This window comes from Schistocerca nitens, chromosome 7, assembly GCF_023898315.1.
Source record: "Schistocerca nitens isolate TAMUIC-IGC-003100 chromosome 7, iqSchNite1.1, whole genome shotgun sequence".
Taxonomy (NCBI): Eukaryota; Metazoa; Arthropoda; class Insecta; order Orthoptera; family Acrididae; genus Schistocerca; species Schistocerca nitens.
Window position 1 is genome coordinate 274,277,008 of NC_064620.1, and position 16,712 is coordinate 274,293,719.

The following is a 16,712-nucleotide window of genomic DNA, read 5'->3' on the forward strand; positions in this document are numbered from 1 at the left end:
ACGCTTTCCATAGCTCAAGAATAAGCAGTTGACAGTTCCAGCAGTAGCACCCAGCAATGGTCAACAGGTGCAAAACCAACAAGTGACATTTTTTTAGTAGAAACAGTCCATCAGTGGCACCCAGTAATGTTGAATAGGTGCAGACACCAACAAGTAACACCATTTCAGTAGAAGCAGTCCATTAGTGGCACCAGCAATGTTGATCAGGTGCACACAGCGACAGGTGACTTCATTTCAGTAGAAGCGATCCATCAGTGGCACCCAGCAATGTTGAGCAGGTGCAGACACCAACAAGTAACACCATTTCAGTAGAAGCAGTCCATTAGTGGCACCAGCAATGTTGATCAGGTGCACACATCAACAGGTGACATCTTTTCAGCAGAAGCAGTCCATCAGTGGCACCCAGCAATGTTGAGTAGGTGCAGACAGCAACAGGTGACTTCTTTCAGTAGAAGCAATCCATCAGTGGCACCCAGCAATGTTGAACAGGTGCAGTCACCAACAAGTAACACCATTTCAGTAGAAGCAGTCCATTAGTGGCACCAATCATGTAGAGAAGGTACAAGTAACAGTCCATAATTTTTTACAATCACTGATCACACAGTTCATCAGCCGAAATTAAACATGTCCTTGTGGCACCAATCATGTAGAAAAAGTGCAAGTAACAGTCCATACTATTCACCATAACTACTGAGACAGTTCAGTCATGAACAGTAGTTTGAATGCACATACAATTTCTTTAACAAATTATTATCAATGCTCTTACACTAAACATACAAATCATAATAAACACACAAATGATATCAGGTAATTGTCACATTAACTATTACAGTACACAATAACAGTTAACCTATAATATTTATGGGTGTCAGTGCAAGCCACAACAAACAAGTGAAATAATATTTAGGAGATAGGTTGGGATCACTTCTCTGGGATTATAAAAGGAAAACACACAAAACACATCCACTCATCTTTCATCCACATTAAGTACTACTGTGTAATTGAATAGTGTTAACTGTGTAAATGCAATTCTGTCAAAATTTTATGTTCATCATGTGTATCAAGTAGTAGTGGCAGCAATGTATAACAGTCAATAATAGTTAGTCAACGTCATAGTCATCATGTCAAGACCAATGTTTGCCAAGCCAGATCAAATTGTACTGTTGCTGAACAACTGTCAGGAAGCCAAGATATGCAAATACTTCCTCTCTTCAAAAAAAAATGTATACTGCTTAGTGATTTAACAAAGTGTGTGTATAGACAATCTTCCTTCCACTTTAGTGTTCTAGTCTGCCATCTTCATCCTCCTTGTTCCATATAAACCAACAAAAACAATATGCTCCTCATTTACTTTACCTCTTATCCACCAAAACTCCAATAATCATCATCATCACTTAATCTTAATACTTCAATAATACCTCATTTACCTTACCTCTTGTCCACGAAACTCGAATAATCATCAACTTCACATAATCTCAATACCTCAATAATACGTCGATACATATAAACCTCAGCACCAATATCATTTCACTTCCATAACAACTCTTTCCTCTAGTCAGTCTCCTCGAACAAGTACAGATAAAATCCTAGTGCAAACTTCAGTTCATCATCCCATACAATCCGAAGACACAGTGTCCACACACAACCTCTGTATAATCCATCTGACCCAAATCTTCTACTCATTATAAATTATAAGATACATTTTGGTTCCTTGTCCATCATTAAATAAAAGAAATGCATACATGACCTCTAACAGACTTAGTTCGAATAACTCTCAGTAATTCAGTACGATTACGGAGTGTGAATGATCATAATATTTCACAGTGTGTACACCACTTCAAGAATCATAGCAGAAGCAAACATGTGGAGTATTTTTTGTGTCAAGTGGCACTTCCTATTTCAATTGCTCACGGAAAACGCAGTGTAATAACTGTCAATGGTCTAAACCTAGTTTTGGTATGTCATGTCGTTAGCTTCCTTCCTATTAGCATACATTTATACAGCTTTCATAAAACCTCCAGCTCATGTGACTTCTATGAAGTTTCTTGTACTAATGTCGTTTATGTCGAATTACTGCAGTTCATTTTCTTATCTTAAAAATATAAGGCACTGAGCGTAAGCAAAACATGCAATAGCGAGTAAATATACCAGTAGAGAACAGAATGTCAACAAGTGGATGCAGCACAATTCTTACAACGAGGCTCTGCCAAGCGAACAATCTATAATTAATACAATAGTGTGACCCAAACTCTATGTACGTACACAGTATATCAGCATTTCTATATACTAAATTGAAGAGTAGTTATGACAACAAAACAGAAATGTGTAAATATGCAATCCATACGCACAGCAGCAAACATGCCTTACACAATAAACAGGTCATTAGCATCACATCGACATAAGCAAATAAATGTTCATACGTAATCTTAATAAGTACACATGAAGGCGCAAGCAGATAAATCACAAAGTGTAACCTACATACATAACAGCACAACTAATCAGGTGACAATTATAATTTAAATAAATAAGCACAGCAGGCACATAATAAAAAAAATATGACATCAGTGAAAAAGCATAGCAGCCAAGCGATGCATAATATACACAAGTAATAACACTGTTCATTAATCAATAATTGTCAAAATCAGTAAATGTACACAAGCACGTCGCTTCACAAGTAAATTCATAGAACATAAAATTTAGCACAAAGTATGAGTCACGTAATCGCGAGCAGCAAATTACGTCTAAGTACGTACCTAAGTGGAATTATGTTACCTGAAAAATAAACTCAATTAATAGTTACCCTTTTTTAGTTTATTACTTTTTTTTCTTCAAAATTACATTCTTCCTGAAATTTTCTCCATAGTAAGTCGTCTTAACGTCGGACATGCACAGAATTTACCTGAAGGTCTTAAATATTTTACACAACCGTATCCTGAAAAATACTGAACGTTAATAACATAATTTACCAAATCACTATAGTTTTATACTGAATTTAATCCGAGAAATTAGACTGTGTATTTGTTTACGGCTGTCAGTGCATTCACACTGGGCGCTCGATCAGCTGTAGGCGCGTGACGTAAGAAGTGATTGTTTGCGGTCAACGACTGCCTTGTGCGGCGCGCCGACTTGACTGTTGCTTTGAGTACGCGCCGCCGCCAAAACACAGCGCGGTATCCTTGTACTCTCCGCATGTTTACATGTAGCTGTTAGTTTCTCTAAAGTATGTCATTCCACAAAAATGTTTCAAAATTATATCATTCCACAAAAATTTTAACGTTCGATATATGATGTATTCCTTTAGAGCGTCGAGATTTAAGAGTTTCTACTTCAACAGTGTTATCATGAATAATTTTGCGAACTCTATATGGACCGTTATAAAGCAGAAAAAATTTGCGACACAAGCCTTTTCCTTTGTGAGATAAACGATGGGACTTAATTAATACCTTTTGACCAACTGACAAAGTTTTTAAACGACCAGGACGCTTAGCTGATTTCTCTCTTCTTGCAGCCGCAGACGCAATATTTCGTAGGGCCAGGTTCACAACTTCAGAATGCCGCAGTTTTCGTGAAGGCGGAAAAGGAACGATTTCAGAAATGCGATTTGTTGGTGCTTTGTTTTTTAATATCAATAGAGGCGGTAAAGAAGTTGAGTCATTAGGAAGTTCATTCATAATGTTTTGAAAAATATGAAGATACTGATCCCAAGTTCTGTGATTCTGATGACAATAAAGACGGCACAATTTATTGATTTCCTTCATCCATCTCTCTGAAGCATTAGATTGAGGGTGAAAAAGTGAAATAAAAATTGGTTTAATCTTACGACGCCGTAGAGTACGAAGCCAAATTTTAGAGCGAAACTGTGATCCATTATCTGATATGACCTTATCAACATGACCAACTTCTTTAAGAAAATGTTTGATGAAAGCATTAGATACTGAACGAGCTGTTGCTTTGCGTAAAGGTGTAAAACACACATATTTTGATGTCAATTCCACTGCTACGAAAATGTACGCAAAACCATTAGTAGAACGAACCACTGGACCGAACAAATCGACTGCAGCCATGTCCTTTAATTTCGCTGGAATGATAGGAAACAACGGTGCCCTGTGAGAAACAGTTGGCGGCTTAGCCTGTTGACATAATTTGCATTTGGCAAGAACAGATCGAATACGTTTTTCCATATTACTGAAGTAGCAATTTTCTCGTAATTTATGAAAGCATTTTCTGGGACCAAAGTGCGCATAACTGAAATGTGTGTACCAAATCAATTTATTGACCCACTCATCAGGAATACAAACTAACCAAACAGAGTTGTCGACCGATTTTCGTTTGAAAAGAATGTCATTGCGAACTAAATAATACTGTCTGATCGCTACGCTTTCCTTTCTCCTCCACTTCTCCTTAATGTCCTTCCAGATTGGATCCTTACTTTGCTCCTTAGCGATGTCCTGGAGCGAAGACGAAATAAAGTTCTCAAACGCAACACCTTGAATGTACATCAAACAATAATGGTTTTCTTTGCAGTCCTCTTCAGCACTTTGTTTCAAACCCATAGGTGCACGTGATAAAGCATCAGCAACAATATTTGAAGATCCCTGTATGTAAACAATACTAAAATCAAATTCCTGTAGGTACAACGCCCATCGTGACAATCTGCCATGAGTTAATTTTGTCGACATAAGAAATTCCAGAGCTCGATGATCAGTGTAAACCTTAGTATGTCTACCAAACAAAAATGTTCGAAATTTTGTGAAAGCCCAAACAACAGCCAAAGCTTCAAGTTCCGTAATCGAATAATTCTTCTCTGATTTAGAGAGAACACGACTTCCAAATGCAATAGTCTTCTGTACTACAACGCCGTCTTCTTCTATCTCTTGAAATAAATGTGCACCTAGGCCTTTGTATGATGAGTCCGTCGCCAAACAAAAATCTTTAGATAGATCCGGATGTGAAAGAAGTGGAGCAGCAACTAAAGCATCACGAAGTTGTTCAAATTCTGATTGAGCTTCCTCATCCCAACACCAATTAGATTTCTTTCCAGATAGTTCACATAAACGAGGTGTGGCCAAATTGTCCAATCTAACAAAGCGTCTAAGAAAATTACAAACACCAAGGAAACTACGAACATCACGTTTTGTGGTAGGAACAGCATAATTACGAATAGCATCTAGTTTCTCTGGATCGGGAAGAATACCTTCTGTAGAAATAATGTGACCGAGAAATTTCACCTGAGAACGACCAAATTCAGATTTTTCCAAGTTCACTGTCATGCCAACTCGTGCAAAAATACGTAATAATGAATCCAAAATTTTGTTATGCTCACTCCAAGAACGTTTAGCAATAAGAATATCGTCAACATATGAAGTAATATTGTCACGAAGATAAACAGGTAAAATTTCATTTAAACTACGAATGAATGCTGCAGAAGATACAGTAAGTCCAAACGGCAATTTCCGAAACTGGTAACAGTTACCAAAGGCTAAAAAGGCAGTATATTTTCTACAATCAGGGTGGAGTTCTATTTGGCAAAAACTTGCGCGCATATCAATCGTGGATAAAACTTTAATTCCATGGAAATGTTGAAGAAGTTCATCTAAATTTTGTGGACGGTCAGTTTCAGTAATAATAATATTATTTATCTGTCTGGAATCCAGAACCAAACGAATTGACCCATCCTTTTTAAGAACAACGTGTAATGGGCTGGTATAAGGGCTGACTGCTGGCTCAATAATGCCCTGATCTAACATGTATTTAAGTTCATTCTTAACCTTGTCTCTGTAAGCCAAAGGAATAGCGTACGTTTTTCCGCGAAATGGTGTGTGTTCTTTTACTTTAAATAAATATTGTAAGCCTTGTATAGTTCCTGTGTGATGACTAAACACTGTAGCATGTGAAGTCAAAATATGGTGCAGCTCTTCTTTTGCAACGTCATCTGGCACTTCAGCTTTTTTAACCTTTTCATTAATTAATTCTTCGCTACTAATTATATCCTCCATCGCGTCTCTGTATCTATTGTCATTGTCATGAATAAACACACTGTCGTCATAATGCTCAACGAAAACATCAGAAGTAAGAAACCTTAAACATTTTGTATCTGATTCAGATCTTGCTAAACACTCGAAAAATTTCAAACATTTCGGCATTCCGGCAACATTCAAATTCACACTTCCTTCTTTAAAGTTCAAAATTGCCTTATGTGCGTTAAGAAACTCCATACCTAAAATAATCTGTGTACTGAGTAATGGAACAATAATAAAATTAGCAGACAATTCGTATCCTTGACAAATGAAATTTAGGTTGGTCTGTTGTTTAACTTCCACACCTTTTCCAGAAATCGCTCCTCGAATTGTAGTTTTAGAAATAGGTAACACAGGACAGGCAATAGTTCTTTCACATATACGAAAAACTGATTCACTAATGACGTTCAATGGGCTCCCAGAATCTAAAACTGCAGTGAACTTATTCTTACCCACACATACTTCAATAACAGGATGTAAAAATGCATCTACATTATTTTCCTTTTCATCTAGCAAAATGTCTCTCATGTCTTCCAGGCGTACGTAGTGTAAAGTCGTAGTGTCATTACTTTCTGAACCGTCTATATTGCTGCCAGAAGCCGAAGCTGCTAGTCATTGTCGATTGTTTGCGTCACGTCTTTGATTATTCCCGACATTTCGCGGATCAATTTCTACTATTTCCACTTGTCTCTCTGAATTTCTGTCACGCGGAGGATGCCAATTAGGTCCTTCCTGTCTGTTAGATGCAAATTCTTGGTTGTGTCTGTTATTAAAATTTCTGTTTTCCTGTCTGTCTGCATAGCTACTTCTTGTGTAATTTCGACTGTCACTTCTGAAATTATTGTTAGACCTACTACCCTGGTTATTTCTGTAGTAAGAGTTTCTATTATTGTATGAATAATTTCTGTCTTGATGATACCGATTACTGTTTCCGTATGATTGATCATTCCGGTAAGAATTACCGTTATTATAATTGTCTGTGTAATTTCTGTTGGAACGTCTGTTATTGTCATAAGGCTGGTATCTATTGTCCTGTCTGTTACGTCTGTCATTCTCAAAATTACCCATATAACGCCCGTTCCGATCACTATCCCTTTTCTCTGAAAATCTATCGTAATTACTGTTACTGAAAAAGTTACAAAAAGTCCCGTCATCGTTGTCATACTCAAGTTCTTGTAACAAAGTCTTAAAAGTCTCAATGTCGTCTTTACATCTTCCAGCTAAAGCAATTTGTCTTATGGATTGTGGCAGCTTAGTTAAACAAATGCGAATTAATTCAGTCGGGCTATAAGGATTGGAAAGGAACTGATTCTTTCGAATCATATCTTCAAAATATTCTGCTGGCGTGCGGAACTCAGACTGTTTGAAATTACGCTGCATAATAAGACTGTGTTTGACTCTGTCTTGTGTGTTTTCGGACCAATATGCCGATAGAAATGCATGATAAAAATCATTCAGATTATTACAATCTCTAATGAGTGCACGCATCCGCGTCGCCGGTTCGTTTTCTAAATATCCACACATAAATTCCAGTTTGTGACTTAGTGGCCAATTTGGTGGGAGTGCATACATAAATTGATCTAACCATGCACATGGATGTATGTCATTCTTAGAATTACGGAAGATCTTAAATTTCCGAACAGTCAAAAAGTGTTTATAGTCAAAGTTTTCGCCTCGTGGCGACAAAGACCTACCGCGTCTGTCCCAGTTTGAATGTCGATTATTGTCAAGTTCGCGCGCCTGGCGCTCTCTTGCTGCATCCCGTAAATGAAACAAATTACTTTCTTCAAACCCTTCTGCTATCTGTGATTCTAAATTTCTTCTACTATCTTTTCCTATAATTTCGCCTTCGATTTGTTTGACTTGCTTTCGTAATGCCTCAACTTCCCTTTTAACGCGTTCATTAAATTTTCCTTGATTTTCAACATGCTTATTTATATTCTGATACTCTTCGGTTTCTGCAAATGGTAATGGAGCTGTACCATCCGAATCTCTGTCCCCATGTAAACTAAGATTTGTCAGTTTATCTGAAATCTCCTCAACTCTTTCCGATAAGTCACCTATTTTTTCTTTCTGTTTACTTACGTCTTCCGTAAGTGTTGCGACTCGGGTTTCAGTATTGACACATTTGGTAGTAAACTGTTCATATTGTTGTGTTAGGTTATTTAATCTGTCATTTGGTACGGATTCCTCGATTCTCTCAAATATTTCTTCCTTATCGTGTGCACGTTGTAAATTTAACTCTGAAAATTTCTGTACTATCACGCGATCTCTCTCTTCCTGTTCTCTATCCTGTTCCCTTTGTCTAATCTCTACTGCAATTAATCTATTATTGTGAGCATTCAAAATCGGTTGTACTTCTTCTCTGATTTCTTTCTTTAATTCATCTTTCATATTTTTGAAACATGTCCCTATTCGTGAGTCTAATCGTGTTTCCATTGTTCCTATCTCAGTTTTTAATTCAGATCCTAACTGTGATCCCAGTGAGTCAAACCGTGTTTCCATTGTTTCCATCTCTGTTTTAATTGTTCCTATTTGTGATCCCAACTGTGACCCCAGTGAGTCTAACCGTGTTACCACTGTTTTTAATTCAAATCCCAAATTTAATATTACACCCATCAACTGCTCCGTATTAACTTGTTCGAAATTCCTTTCGCCCCTAACATTTCCCGCAAAACCAGTTTCGTTCGTCATAGCTGTAAAGCTATCTGTGTTCAATACTATTCCCGAATTTTCTATCGTTAATCTCGTATTCTGAGAATTTTCTGATTGAGAAAAATTTTGAAATGGTTCCGGACTATTTTCCCGACTTATTACATTGTTTTCAACTCCATTATTCATCATACTGTTGTCCTGTGTTGGCGAGTTCGCCATGTCAACAATTTCGTCATTCTCACTGTCCATCATTTTTGCCTTTTTCATCGACCGCGTAATCATTTACAAAACATACAAAACTCGTCACTATATGAAATTACACACAATGACACTTTATCTCCAACAATACCATTCACACGAAATGTTTCCCTCAAACACGATTAATCGAACAATTGAAATAATTGCACTAAATTGTCAAACCCATAGACAAGACAACAACAAAAATTTTGAAAAATACCATTAGAAGAATGCCAATTACCAAATCTACACATGCAATATAGACTACAATTACTAAACTACAAATTACTACAACAATACTACTGCCTACTATTTTTACAATCAGAAGATTCCAAGGGACGATCCTGGCAGGGTCGCCACGTGCATGGGGGCTTAATTAAATGAAATGAAAATAATTTTAAATTTTTGCTTTAGTAGCTGTCTGTCCGTTTACGAAGTCTCGTAAACGGTTGGCCCTGACTGTTATTATTACGCAATCTGACTGTTTAGAACAACAACAAGGAATGAAATGGAAATTTTCATTAACACAATTAATTAATTAAGTCCCCAGCAACTATAAAACCTACGAAACCAAAGCACAAGTGTAACTGTTCTGTGTGTGGGAGTATGACTCAACGTACGCATCTGGCACGGTTCTTCTTCAACAACACAAGAAACTTTAGATATCATTTATACTGAATTAATTAAAGGAAATAAAAATACCATAATTACTCAAGAAAACCAGAATTACACTCTAATCCAAGAACACAAGCCAGATGCTTTGTTGACTGAACCTGTCATGACGCATTATTTAAAACATGGAAATAATGAAAAATAAATCAAGTTTCGTTACCTTCATATATTGACCAAAATCACTCTCATAATTACAATATATCTCCACACCGACTCGCTATTACCACATCTCAACAAGAACTTTTCAGTACCACATCTCAGCAAGCACTCCCTACTAGCACATCTGAACACGAACTGACTACTACGAGCTCTCCCCAAGCACTGACCTCTAGCACATCTCAATAATGACTGCCCGTGGAGGCGGCGGAACAATGCTCTCTAGCGATCTCTGGCGCTGTGGCTCAGTGTAGCCACCTTTCACGGTGTCAATGTGTTCTTTTTTCCATTTCCAGGAGTGTACTTCAGTTGATCAATAAAAGAAGGAAGCACAAAAATATTCAGGAATACAGATATACAGGTCACTGAGGAATGAAATAAATAGGTAGTGCGGGGAAGCTAAGAGGAAACGGCTTCATGAAAAATGTGAAGAAATCGAAAAAGAAATGACTGTCGGAAGGACTGGCTCAACTTATAGGAAAGTCAAAACAACCTCCAGTGAAATTAAAAGCAAGGGTGGTAACATTAAGAGTGCAACCGGAGTTCTGATTGAGACGTAGTTGTGCCCGGCTCTTCGAAAAGCGCGCCAGGCGGTGTGCTTTCGCTTCGCGTCTAGTTTTTGCGGTGGCGCTTTCGGTTTGGCGCGCTGTTTGGATCGCTACCGTCCGTTGGCGGGAGATGGAGCAAGTGTACTGTCGCGTGACGGTCGAGGAGTATCTAGTGGGCTGTGATCGAGAAAGGTGGTGGCGCGAGCGGGGCCCTGTTGTTGGGGGTCGTCAACTGCTCGCCACGTGCTTTGGCCGACCTCTTGGCTGTCAGGGGCTGAGTCTGCCTTACCCGCATGTATGTGGCTTATGAAGCTTAGAAGCCGTGGTGCAGGAGATCAGCGCGTTGTCTTCTTATCGGCCGTTGAAACCACTGGCAGCGGTTGGCTCTGACGAGCATAAGGAAGTGCAACGTGTTCCCGGTGCTGTGGTGGAGTGTGAGAAGTTGAGTACTGTTTTTATGTAACAGAGTTAGTTATAAGGGGTTTTTCAAGTTATAGTGAGGTGTATGAGTTTCTTCACCAGTGGCTTGTTGGGCTCTTCCCACCACAATTTTCGTTTGCCTGTCTACGGGAATGTGGTAATTGCTTCTTGGTCGGGCCGTTTCATTCACACCTTGATTGGGTGATTTAGGGTCGGTGTCGTGTGTCTCTGTGGTTCAGAGTCTGTACAGGCACCGCCCTTGCTACATCTTCTGGTTTTGGGTAACTCGGGGAGATGGTGGCTTGTAATGCAAGTTTTTGGGGCTGATCTGCTGTGGCCCTGTAGACCACCAATAACTATTCCGACTATTGTGATCTGGGCCCCTTTAAATGTGTCACTCCCTCACCGAGCTAAGGAAAATAGTTTTTGGGAACTGCCTTTAATGCGAAGGCTTGTGTGCTGGCATATTCACATTTATCTTGTATCAACTGACAACAACTGACAGGTGTAATACAAGTTATTTAATTGGCAAGAGACTATTATTTTAACTTTTGCACAAACTAGTTACGTAAAGGTTTTTTTCGGAATTGTTCTTATATATATTGTAAGAGGTATGCGCTGCCTGCAATAGGCAAGACATAGGAGAGTCTCTGACCAGAGAGCAGTATGTTGTTAGTTGTTGCTAGTCGCTAGTCTGCAGTAGTCTGCGCGTGTCTGCGCTTGTGTGCAGTCTGCTCTGGTCGGGACTGTGGAGGATGAGTATTAATGTATAAGGTAAAGAAGCAGCCTTGCGCATATCTAGTAATGTATGTGAACTGTCATCCAATTTTTTAAAAAAGGGCCTAATAATAATTTTTATAATATAAAGTAAACCCATTCCCGGTTGCCGGGTTAATAAAGAAGAACTGAAAAAGTGAGGAAAACTAAATGAGGAAATAAAGGAATGAATGCAAAATGGTTTTGAAATGGATTCAAGGACACTGTCGAATTCACATTGGAATTAATACAAATATTCACATACACGCTCGTAAGGTAAGGCTGCAGTGGATCGTAACGGACTTTAAGGGTGTTGAGTGGCCGAGTGGTTCTAGGAGCTACAGTCTGGAACAGCGCGACCGCTGCGGTCGCAGGTTCGAATCCTGCCTCGGGCATGGATGTGTGTTATGTCCTTAGGTTAGTTAGGTTTAAGTAGTTCTAAGTCTAGGGGGCTGATGGCTCACATGTTAAGTCCCATAGTGCTCGGAGCCATTTGAACCATTTTTTAAAGGCGGAGTTGGTTGGTCCCACAGGTTTATGATGCGTCATGGACGTAGCTTGGGAACCGAAACCAAAATATCTCGGAAAATTCACCAAGAGTATGAAGAGAAAATATTATCTTTCCATCGCTTTATTATTCAACATCGAAAGAAAGCCAGTGTGGGACTACGCCAAATAGCGAAAATGGACGAAACTCTTCAGACATTTGAGATACCGAGTAATAGAACTGTTACCATGAAAGGCGCAAAACTGCAACTACAACAACTGGACATGGACGAATGCACTACACTGTTGTCCTTTCATATTGTGCTGACGGTACTAAACTTAATCCAATGATTTTCAAAAGCAAAACAGTGCCAAAACCTTCTGAAATATGGCCAGGTGTTGCTCACATAGATGACAAGGGTTGGATGGACGAGGCTGGTATGAAATTATGTATTAACAGTGTGTGGGAGAGAAGGAAAGATGCTGTACTGAAGAAGAGTTCTCTTCTTGGGAAAGATCAGTTGAGTAGTCATTAAAAAATTCTGTGAAAGAAAAATTGAGACAGGGAAATACAGAGCTTGCTGTTATTCTGGGAGGACTTCCTTCACAATTGCAACCTCGTGATATCTCGATAAATAAATCATTTGAACTGTATATGAGAGACGTACGGAACAAATGGATGATGGATGAAACCCGTCCTGAATTCAAGCCGAAGGGAGCTATAAAACGAACTACAATCAAACAAGTGTGTCAGTGAATAAAACAATCATGGTATAGAGTGAGAGAAGACATTATTGTTACACCTTTTAAGAAGAGCATCATGAGTAATGCTCTTAACGGAGCAGAGTATGGCGAAATGTTCATCAAAAATTCCTGCCGTCAGATGTCACATCTATTTAGTTGAGTGTCATCTATGAGAAGATTCCAACTAGAGAGAACTTACACAACATTATGAGTCGTGCCAGAATTCAGTAATTCGTAGCCCGTCGCTGAGGCAAAGATTCTGGTTCAGGGAGATGGCGCGCATGGAGTGGCAAAGAGGATTTTGACAATACGGGGAGGTGCGTGGTGGAGAGAGCTAAGTGGCGGTTGGGTACTGATGTTAGCCCGTGCCTTTCTGGCTTGCAAGGCTCCTGGGTCCCATAGGAGATGTCGTGGTCATACCAAATGCGGGGCGTGCAGAATATGATGGTGTTTGGCACATCTGGTCTATTTACGGTAGGATCTGCTTTGGGAGGTTGTGCCTGTTCGGAATTTCGTCCGCCGACTTCCCCCTCCCGAGGCCACCCGGATCAGCTGTCTTCAGCACCGACTAAGAAATGAAATGAGCCTATGGCATTGTTGACCGTGAGGCCCCATCCGAGGAAGTTCGGCCGCCGAGTGCAAGTCTTATTGCAGTCTACGCCACATTGGGTGACTTGCGTGCCTGTGATGAGGATGAAATGATGATGAGGACAACACAACACCCAGTCCACGAGCGGAGAAAATCGCCAACCCGGCCGGGATTCGAACCCGGGCCCGCTGCACGGCAGGCAAGCACCTTACCATCCAGCTAAATCTAGTGAGAACATACTTAGTGTGGAATCATTCGAATTGCGGTTCCGTTTCTGTGGTGCCTTTAACGGATTGTTGATGCTGGTTATGTCGATGGCTATTTCATGACTGTACTAATGGTTCCCGCCAGAACCTTAATATTCGCTAGTTTTACTGTTGCTAGTCGATATTTTACTACGTTCTATGAAGCGGTTCTGTTCAGCCTCCCTGTATTGTAAGTGTTCACGGATTAGAGCCACTTCTGTCCATTCTGCAGTATTTTGTGTATGAGAGATTTTGATATCCGCGCCGCCCTGGTCGTTAACCTATTGGCCCCGACTGTATTGACGCTGCTGATTATTTTCTATTTAAGACGTTGTACTGTGGATATTGATCATCCTCTGGTATTTGTGTACCTTAAGCAGTGAGACAGCGGACCTACTTGCCTCGTGCCGCTCTGATTTGTAACTTACTTCCTTTTTGTGGGAAGATTAAAGTGAAAATTAACCTGTATACTAGCAATGCATTTATCCTGGGAAGTGCTTGTTCAAGTTTAAATCAGTGTGAGCGGGCTTTCCTAAATTGTCGATTAATTACAAAATCCGGTCTAAGTGCCAAAAATAAAAAAAATCGGTTTATTGTCAAAATATGTGCCTAAGCTTCGCCAGTAAAAACCGGGCTACCTGGTAATCAGTGTGGAAGTGGTTTAAAACATTGCCAACAGAATGCGGCAGGTGCTAAGTGCCACTTGTTCTGAAACAAAATTCGGGCTATGTGCCCGTGCTGTTGTTTTTAGTTTGAGGTTCGATTGTATTAAAGTTGCAGTGTTTACTATTGTGGTTTATGTGATGGATGAAACAAGAAAACGTGGGAAAAGTGGTGAAGGTAGTGTTTCCCAAATAAACAAGAAGCTAAGAGCCGGGGGGAAATCGTATGAGAAAATTACTGTACCTCAAAAACAACCTCCACCTGATAAGTTAAGTGTATATGATAACTTTAACGCCTTAGGACTAAGGATTCTTTGAAGAACTTCGCTTGATTATGATTTTTCTGTGGCGTTTTAAACTAACCTATGTTTAGATTATGTAGACCACGCTATGTTTGACTTGGTTCCTGGACTATAGTAGACCTAACTGTGCATAGTAGCAAACAAACAGGTTATTCGTGACAGTCACAAATTATTTAATGCCTCAAATTCCGGTGTTGTAGGTTTCATGCCGGTGCCGCTATCGATGTAGAGACATTTCATTGGAACACAAATTAAACATATTCAACCAGTTCTACTTGATGGGAAACTCAAGTGTGTGCAATGTTAGAAGAAGGCGTCATGGTTCTTACGAAGAACCCGAGGAGAGTCGCAGACCGGCTAGTGTTTTTTAGGCAGTTCCTGATGACGAAGGCGGACATTTTCAAGTTTGCAAAAAAAACGTCTGTAAATACACAGAATTACCTGACAAATAGTGGAAACCTTGGTAAAAGCAAAAAAGAGTGGTGATGTTACCTACATTGAACGCAGGGGGAATAAAAACAGAAAGAAAATATACAGCTGTTGATGTAAAACGCATTCTTGAAAACATCAAAAGTTTCCCCAAGGACGAAACCCATTACACAAGGGCTAAAAGCTCCCTTCTATTTTTAAGCCAAGATTTAAATTACAGCAGAATTTATGAGGCTTTTCTTACGCTTTATCCAAACAAAAACATTAGATATTTGTACTACAAAAAAGTATTGAAAGAACTCTTTCGCAAACTGAGATTTCACCGGCCAAGGAAAGAAGCTTTTAACACGTGAGATCTGCTTAAAAGTAAAATGTTAATGAAAAAGCTAGAGAAGAGATGAAGAGTGATCATGTATATTCTACCGATCCTACAAGTGATACATGCACAGTATCCACAGATTTACAACAGGTTTTCTGTTTGCCAACATTGACATACTGCCAAATGTTTTATTTACGTCAACTTTCTTGTTACAATTTGGGATTGCATATGGCAGATAATAATAAAGGTCTTATTTTCTTTGGCACGAGGACATGAGTGGCAGGGGACGCAACGAAATAGCGAGCTGTGTCTTAAGGGGGATTAAAAGTAAAATTACTCAGAAAAAAAGTTAATAGTGTGGTCTGACAACCGCTGCGGCCAAAACAAAAATCAAATGGTATTGTTCCGAAGGATATAGTTGGTCTGTAATGATTTCTTTGACGAAGTTCACACGTAAGTCGTCTCTGGACACTCATACTTAACCTGTGACCGAGACTTTGCTCTAATTGAAAAAAGAAAGAGAGTAGAAAAATGTGAAGTTCCTTTGGATCTTGTGAGAGTTTTGTATAATGCCAATAGCAAAACTCCTTTTCTAACCACTATGATGAAAGATGACGATTTTTATGACTTCTTCAAAGCAGCTAAAGAACGCCTCATCACAAAAAAGTTGGAAATTTCCAAGCCCGTTTGGCTCAAAGTTTCCAAAACCAATACAGGAAAAGTGTTTACCAAAAAAACGTTCAATGAAGTTGAAACGTGGACGCAAATGAATGTATTCTAAAAAGATGTGAAGACGGGAACCAACAGCCAGATTGGAACCTGAGAAGGAGGAGGACTTAAAAAGGATGATACCTTATCTCAAGCAAGAAAACGAACTGTTTTATCAAAATCTGACTGAGTAAACAGCAACTGTTTATACACTGTAACATTGTAATATTTTGCTTATAAAATAGTGGTAAATTAATACAAAATTTAACTTTTTAACCTTGTAAAAGGAATTTATTTTGAAATAAAACTTGTAAGAACACAGTAATGTGCTTGATTTTGTCTGTGTTCTTCAACTAGTTTGTTTGCTAAAACAGCACTTCTGTAGGCCTAACTGACTTTTCATAATGCCTGTGCTAGCAGGCCAGGGCGGGTTAGGTTGTGGAAAGGCGCCAAAATGAGGTTGCTGTCAGTTGCACTCAACATACAAACTTTATTTGTCCACACACAATATTACACAAGAATGCAAACGCTCAAAGTTGTAATGGACCTCCTTTGATTAACTTTAGATCGGCTGGAGGCCACACTCAAAATCCAAGACGCAGGACCTAAGTGAAATTGACATAGAAGGTTCTTCTGGAGGTGTCACCTAAAATAATTTTCTAAATCTTCAATCTAAACAGGCTGAAGGCCTTATGACTGGAACTCGGCTGAGGGCCGCATATTAAGCAATAAGAAGCGTTTCAATCCAGCGGCAGAAGGCCTTATCT